The 8,746-nt window shown below is 34.7% G+C and overlaps 1 pseudogene; it reads right to left on the reverse strand.

Annotated features, from left to right (window-relative positions):
- Nucleotides 1,010–7,944, reverse strand: LOC109358619 (annotated as a pseudogene).

The following is an 8,746-nucleotide window of genomic DNA, read 5'->3' on the forward strand; positions in this document are numbered from 1 at the left end:
TTAAATCTTGACACGTGAAGTTGTGGATATTAATGTATTAATTTTATAAAATTAAATTAAAATAAAATGTTATTTTTTTTTGTTAGCAAAGACTAATTAACCCAAGATAGAGAAACAAAAAGATTAAGGGACAAGAGATCTTCTATCCTGCAACATCAGTAATAGCACATTCCTTGTAAACATACATAACAAAGTGAAGACTAGAGTACATTGAGAAAGTGAATTTAACTCCAAACATTCAAAGATGACAAGAATTATATTTTTATTCCAAAAGTTTAGGCAGTATTTTATTCATTTTCTGTTTTTATTTTCACCTAAGATGATTTCACTAATTATAAAAATTAAGTTATTTCCATTCTAATTTTTCTTTTCAAAATAAGAACTCTTATGTGGAAGTTTGAAAACAACAATGTAAAAAAGTTCCTGCACAAAAGTTAGAGAACCAAACTAAACCCTTAGTGTTATGAAATACCTTTAGTTGTTCACTACTTACATTTCATGCCTATTTTATGCATCAAAGCTTAATGGATGTGAGAGCAACAAATACTTTAGAAGTTAATGTTTATAGTACTGTTTTTAGTTTTGTTGTGTAATATTCAGTTTACCAAATAAAATAAAATAAAATAATAAGAGGGACATGGTTTGAGATTTTTTTCTTATGGCAAACATTTCAACTAAACCAACTAAAATCTTGGTATTTAACTTTACATCATTATTCTCTTCTCTTTTTCATGGCAAATTTAGTGCAAAGAAGATTGACTTATTTCAAGGTTTAGACATTTTCACAAACCCAGGGAAGACTTGGACATTTTAACTAAAAATCCTTATTGTATCAAATTATAATGTTTTAGGCAATACACATTTAAGATAAACTTCTTATGGAACAAAATACAGTGTACAAATTACAGCAGCTTAGTATTTATATGAATCATAATTGATACTGTATTCAATTTTTTTTTGTCTTCAGACAAACTACTTTATCCAATATACACCTAAAAACAATGCAAGATGATAGGAAAATCAATTTAATTAATAAAATAAAAATTACAAAGTGATTCTGTTATTTATTTACACATTACACCAGATTATTGATATACACCTGTCTGTTATTTACAATATTAACAGAGAGAGAAACCAATGTAGTATCCACAATTTTCACTTAAAGCTTCTCTACCTGACCAGCCATATCATATATCACATTAACAGTAGTGTAAATTAAGCCTCCGGTGCATAATGAAAGAATATTTCCAAGCCTGAAAAGGAAACAAATAAAATTACTAACAGAACATGGGCCAATAACAAATGTTTAACTTAATTTTTTTGGTTTTCCAGTGTAGCCTCCCACCAAATCGGCGAGAGGCAAATCTGTCCGAGTACGGTCAAATGTCGAAGCAGGGACACCCCCCCGTCAATAGTCAGTTCCATAAACATGATTGATTAAGCAAAACAACTTAACTGTCACAAGCATGATTAATTAAGCAAAAGAATTTCTACATTAGAAATGGAAGCCATTACCTTCAATAAAATTCATCTCTTTTCTCTTCAAAGTATGATTCTTCACTTTCAGGCCTTCTGTCACTATTTACAGAAATAAGTTGAGCCTCCATGTTTAAGTGTTCCATTCTATTATTTACAATCTCATGCTGAGTACTTGGTTTAAGGGTGTGATTGTTATTAACATAGCCCATCATTGTGGATGGCACTAAATGATTATGCCACTCAGTTCCTTCTTCAATCCCATTATTAACTTCAGTAACAGCACCACCAGAATTAGTCATGCTCTGAGAATATCCAAAGTTAGTCCTGGGTGAAATCCTTCCATTTCCGAACAGCTGGGAATTCTGACGTGACAATTGTTCATTAATCTTACCATCAATAGCAGGATTCCTGTATGACAACCATTATTTTCATGATTATATGTAAGTTATCTCCAAACATTGTCGAGAGAATGCAAGAGTAAAAAATATGGTTGTCGGTTCAAGGTTTCCACCTCATGGGGTCTAAGGAGTAAATGCAAGAATAAAAAGCATGAAAAAAGAAGCCAAAGAATTTTTTTCACCATACAAGGTAACAAAATCTAATCAATTTTCAAGTTGGTATTTAGAGGAAAAGGGACGACTTGGCACTTGGGAACCAAGAAATACATTTGTGAGAGGTTTCCCAAGCCTTCCCTTTTCATCTTTTCCCCTCAAAAAGCCAACTCGCAAACAACCCCTAAAGTGAGTTTGCCTCTATATTGAGCAAGTTTCTACTGTTCTAGTTACCTTTAGATCATTTAGTTGGTTGATATCTCCATACATTGTTTTTATGGGCTATGTTTTTAGAGGGTGAGCTTTGACGGAACGGTAAAGTTTCTTGCCTTGTGATCTGGAGATCATAGGTTCAAATCCTGAAAACAGACTCTTTGCTTGAGGATAAGCTTGTGTACAACTATCCTCCCCACCCCCAGACCGCACTAGGTAGGAGCCTCATGCATTGAGCCATCATTTTTTAGTGTTTTTCTTTTATTTTTTGATGGGAAGAGGGAGAATGCAATTGCTTCAAAGGTAAACTCACTTTAGAGGATTTTTATGTGGTTACAAGTGAAATAATAAGAAGCACAAACCCGATAGCCAAATCTTTTGACCTACCGACTTGAATTGAATTGCCTCCCGTGGAGGATACCTATGGTTCAAACCAAACAAAAATTTGACCTATCTACTCTAACTATTAAATTCAACTAGTCAAGCAGTCACCAAACCTTGTTTGCTGTAGTTTTGACTTCTGAATGTAGTCAACAATTGGAACCAAGTCTTTCGACCTTGCTTCAAGCATGCGAGTTGGAATCCTTTCAATCTCGAACTCACCTCCTGACCCAGCTTCTTCATCCATTATTGTAGACTCTTCCAACATTGGATGAAAATATATCTGGTTGGGAACAGAATAATATATTCAATTGTCAAATCAAATTGCATAACATCAAACATTAAAAAGAAATTCTAATTTTAAGATACTATACCTCTGTCTTTGCCCACAATGGTGCCTGAGTTTTATGCATTTGTAGTTCAGCTTCTGAAATATACAAATGATGCTGTTCCTCACGAGAATCGGAAGTCCCTTTCATGACTACATTCTTGATTTTAGGGCTACTTACACCATCCTCCTTCACATCCTCAGGATAAATTTTATTGCTGTCTGGAATTCCACTTTCACCATATATGTCAACATTATCTTCTACTCGTCGAGTATGTCTTTGACATATATTCCATTTATGGGTAGCCTCAACTACTAATCTTGAATCCGGCTGTGGAATGGATTTATAAGCAGGGGCTATTCGAGATACAACAGCCGAATCTTGACCATTCAATGTTCGTAGAGCATATTGTATCATGGTTCCAGTGGGTGAAAAGACCAATAGATGATACTTTGCTTTCGCATGGTTCCCTTCAACATACAAGGCGCCACTGCCATTGTAGTTTACGAAAGATGAAGCAACAGCGCCGGATAGGGAACTTTTCTTACCAGTTGCAGCTGCCGCAGCACCACTTACAGCGCCTTTCCAGCCATTAGCTCCATTCCTAATTCTACTTACAACAGAAAGTGTTATTGGAGGGCCAGCAGCAAACAGGCTTTGCTGTTGAGGCATTTGTGAGGCTGAACTATGGGGCCGGCGAACTGCTTGATTAGTCGTTACACCCAACCCACTATTTTTTGCTATGTAACTATCATCATAAGATTGGACATTTACATATCCTCCTTGAGGATTGATGGCAAATAGATGGTTAGTACCCCTTGAGGAACTAATCATAATCCACTTGCTGTCATTACTAAAACTGATATCTTGTATAACCTGAAATGTCAATACAGACTTATAAAGATCGTAGTTGCTTGTTGATACATGTGAAAAAGAAAACAATTATGCATAAACCGAGAGGAAAAGTGGGATCGAATATGCACTCACCGCATTTGTAAAGCCACGTTGCAGCCTGTAGAGATGAACATGAGAAGTACTGGCATCAAATGCTGACATATGTTCATGTCCAGGCATTATCTTAAAAACATTTATATTATGCCCCTGAACGGAAGCGGTCACTAATAGGATGCCACTAGGATCAAAGCATAAGGCTGAAATAGGACTCTTGTGGGCCTGGAATTGGGAAACAATCTTTTTAGTGACAATATCTCTAACGATGACCTGAAAGAAAACAATAACAACGTTATTCTACATAAAATCATTGCATATGTAGGGTAGCAAAGACCAAAATAAACAAAGAAAATTGCTTATACTCAGTAACTTGAGCTAACAAAATGTAAGCCTGATATGCAAAAGCAAAATTGCAAGTCTTCTCTCAAGAAAGACAGTACTATGTTCAAAGCAATATTTGAACCAACAATGCAAACCAGATGCAATTTTAGTAACACTACAGTATCAAGTACTAACTCTCAAACAAGACTAGTACAACCTAAGATGGGGACCACATTGTCATATCTACTAGAACAAAAAATAGACAAGCGCAAGGTATGCAGTTCCAATTATAAGTGAACACAAAATCAGGAAGAACTAGGAAAAACAGTATTCACCATTCCAATGTTATCTGCATCTGTTGAATGGCCGTTGATGGTTCCATTGCCAGAATTTATAGGTTGCAATGAACCATTGCTATCAGAGTAGTATTTGGAAATTTTCTTATACCCCATATCTCCAAGGTTCACAATCCCAGAAGCCAGATTCTTGCTGGACTCTTTGGCATAGTGTGCTATCAAGCTCCCATTTGAAGAAAAACCAGGGAAACTTGAAGGTGTCAAATGTTGTGGGCTGACACACCCAGAAGCGGAGACTGCAATGGGGCTTCCACTGTAAGCCAGCCATCTTGGACCCACCGCAAGTGGTCCATAGCCTATGCCTCCAGAACCAGGACAGCTCATGACTATAGGATTAGTAAGTAAAGTATATTCTCTTTCTAATGTTGTAGCATTGAAACAGTGTATCTGCAAAACAAGGATTTTCCATTAACATTCCAAGAAAGCAGGTGCTAAAGGTGATTGATATGGAAAAAATAAATAAAATGTATACCTGAGTGGATTGAGAAACGGCAACTATTCGAGGACTGCACCTTACAGAATAAACAACTGATCTAAACTTAAGTACGTGAACATATGACTGGGATTTCATAGAATAAAACTGAACAGTAGTTGGCAGATAGTTTCCATTCACTTGGTCATGGGAATTCGAAGTGCTCCAATTCCCATCCTGAACATTGATGCCATCAGCAAAGAACCCATCAGTACAAACTACCAACAGCGGGCGGCTATTTGCAAACTTGTCTTCTGATCTCTTTGATCCGACTGGATTTGGTACCCCTTGCATGAAAGAAACAGGACCATCATGTCTGGAAACTATGTCGTGGACATTATTTGATTCATCAACATGCCACACTTGGAAGCCAAAGCGATAGCCTAGAAGAAGTACTCGTTGAATGATTTCACCCTCACCCTCCAACTTGTCAAACCCAGCCCAGATAACCTATATAAATTAATTGAAATGAGTCCTCATTACAAACAACAAATTGCAAAAAAGGTGAAAATAGAATGTAAGTATCAAAGAAAGGAAGGAACAAGAAATCAAATTAACAGATCCAGCTTTGCTAAGAAAATGGTACATCAAGAACTTGAACATCAGAGTGAAATCAACTGCTAAGACCTAATTTATAAGTTTATACGAAAAAATGTTACACTGTATACGTAAGTCTACAAAAGAAAACCAAGGCCTGTCATATTCAGTTTAGCTGATCATTTCAAACAATTTAAATTAATGAAAATTAATAGGGATGTCTGTAATTAGGTACAACAATTTGGAGCTATAAAATATTTAAATGTCTTAAAGACCGATATTCAAGTGACCATGCCAAATCCAGGTCAAATGGATGCCTTCCTAAGAGCTTAACATACCAATATTTAACGCATAAAATTGGCCATGTGGCACACACTTGCTTGTGTTAAAAAAAAATCGCTATTCTTTAATACACGCAATGCTGAAAGCCTCAAACCCAAATTTCCTATGTATATAGTGAAATGAACAAATCTTAACTAACAATGAAAGCTAAAAACTTCCATACCATCAAAGAGAACTAGACTAGTGGCAAGGTAATTAGCAGGCCATGAGATAGAAACAAAAAATGAACCACAAACACCAATTGTTCCGATATTTTAGTCATTAAGAAACCTGTACATTCAAAGTTACAAAACACATTACAGTATTACATTATTTTCTTTAAATACAGCTGGCATCTGAATCTAGCATTTTCGAAACATTCTGAACTGCAAAACATCTTAAAGATAAACTAGAATGCATATGCATGCTCAAGAACTTGAAGTTGCAAACTCCACCTAGCAAGTGCACTATGCTGGCCTTTTCTCATCCCCAAAATAATTTGCACATTAATCATAAATTTCTCTTAAAAAATTGCTCTGTGCCCCCAGAACCTAAAAAACTTCCATGCAACAAATTGAAGCAGAAAAATTAGTACTCAACTAATAATTATTAAAAAAGAACTAAGAAACCAATACTGGTGACTATGCCTCATATACTTTTTTTGGTACTACTAAGGGTATCCCTCACCTATTTGGGTAAGGAACTAATCCCTCACGAGGCTCGTGGCTGCCCCTCCCAACAAGTGTCGCTCCCAGTAATCGAACCGTTGACCTTGGGGATCCGGTGGGGCCTTACACCACTTGACCAACGCCTTGTTGGTCTATGCCTCATATACTAAGTATGAAGTATGAACTACCAGGGTAATAGTAACTATGATGAATTTGATCTCTACAAATTATCCTCAAAAGTTCAAAGAAACATTAAGTGTTCATTGAGATATGCAATCAGATTTTAATTCTGTGATGAAATCAAACAACTAATTAGACATCATATGTTAATGGCCTAAATATGTAAAGTACCGAAGATATTCAAATTTAAATTTAACACATGGCACATTTATGTAAAACTATTCAGACATACATGATCATTGTCATCATCGTCATCATCCTTATCAACAATGGACGAAGCAACCGATGCAGCAGAGCGTGCAACAGTGGAAGCACCGGAGGAAACAATCCTAAGGTAGCTGGATATGGTGCGAAACGAGTTCGGAATAAAACCATTGGTTCTCCCACCACTACTACCCTGATGAAGAAGCTGTTGTTGTTTCTGTCCATCATTCTTCATTCTCATAACCACAACAGAAAAATCACCAATTCTCCAAATTCACCTTCAATCATAAGTTCATAACCCCCTAATATGTTCCCCGATCAATCCAACTCTTCAGCCCCTTCCACCATGAACAACAAAGAAATTCACACAAATCTCTCCATCTCCTTCACAAAACATCCAAATTTCAATTACTTCAACAAAAATCACAATCACCCCAAATCATACATCTTTTTGAATGCCCCAAATTCTTCATCCTTTTATTCAATTTTTATTTGAAAGCATCTCCTTCGAAAACCTTCCAAATTTCAATCACACCAACAAAATTCACAACCAACCCAAATAAAAAACACCTTGAGTTCCCCAAATTCTCCTCCTTTTTTTTTCAATTTTTGTTTGAAATCACAAAGAAACCCACCAAACTACAACAAAAAAAACCGGTTTGGGGAAGATCAATGATTGACTTTTGTCTTCTAGCTTAAAAATTAATTTTTTCCTAGTACCCACAAATGAAATAATATACAATTCAACAATTTACAGAAAAAATTGAAACTTTTTTGGTCTATGGTTGCTTCTGGTTTTAGGATTCACCAAAAGAGAAGAAAGGAAGATATAAGAGGAGAGAGAAAGTTGGAATAGTTGAATTGGATAAGAGAAGAAGGAAAATGAGGAAAAATGAAAAGCAAATAGAGTTTCGTTCACGTCTCTATAATGTTCTGTAAAAAATCTTCTGTTTTTGTGGAAAGCATTGTGGTTGGGTTATGTGTATTGAAAAGTGGAGTTATTGCTGATAGTAATAATATACAGTTCAACAACAAAGTAATAACCTCGTTGGCTTACCTCTCTGTCTCAACTTTACATATTCATCATGCTCTTGTGTCCATTGTCAAACACTGTCTACCTGTTTTTATTTTCTCTTCTCTGTTTCTCTAATTCCATAATAGAATGGAAAACGGTTGCTCTATTAGTGTAATGTCTATTAGATAGACCGATAAAAAGTAAAATATTTTTTCATGAGATAATTTAATCAATAGTAAAAAAATATGATATGTGTACTATTTTCATTAGTTTTAGAAATATTTTTATAAAAACTGGTTAAATAAAATACATATCATAATTTTAATGGTTTGAGGAAATAAAATAATTTATTCTCTAAATTAAAGGATAAATATCAATAGTACGATCACTCAGAATAAAACTTACTTGGAGGACAACTATACACTTTAAAGATGATTAATTTCTTAATTATAGGATGAGAGTTACCTTAATAATATTATAATATAAAATACTCTTACAATTTTATTAAATTATTTTCTAAATGTGCTTATTTATGGCTACTCAAAAGATGTGTTTATGATCGCATTTTATGTATTAGTGTTTTTTATTTCATCTGTAACTTATTATAATTAGTCAAAAAATATAGTTATATATAATTTTTTATTTAAATAACTATTTTTCCATGATAAGTGATATATGAAGTGGCATAATATAATATAAAAGCGGGATGATAAATCTACTTGCAACATCCATGTCCATCTTCATAATATTATATGAGTGTAATATATA

The sequence above is a fragment of the Lupinus angustifolius genome, chromosome LG10, assembly GCF_001865875.1.
Source record: "Lupinus angustifolius cultivar Tanjil chromosome LG10, LupAngTanjil_v1.0, whole genome shotgun sequence".
NCBI classification, from domain to species: Eukaryota; Viridiplantae; Streptophyta; class Magnoliopsida; order Fabales; family Fabaceae; genus Lupinus; species Lupinus angustifolius.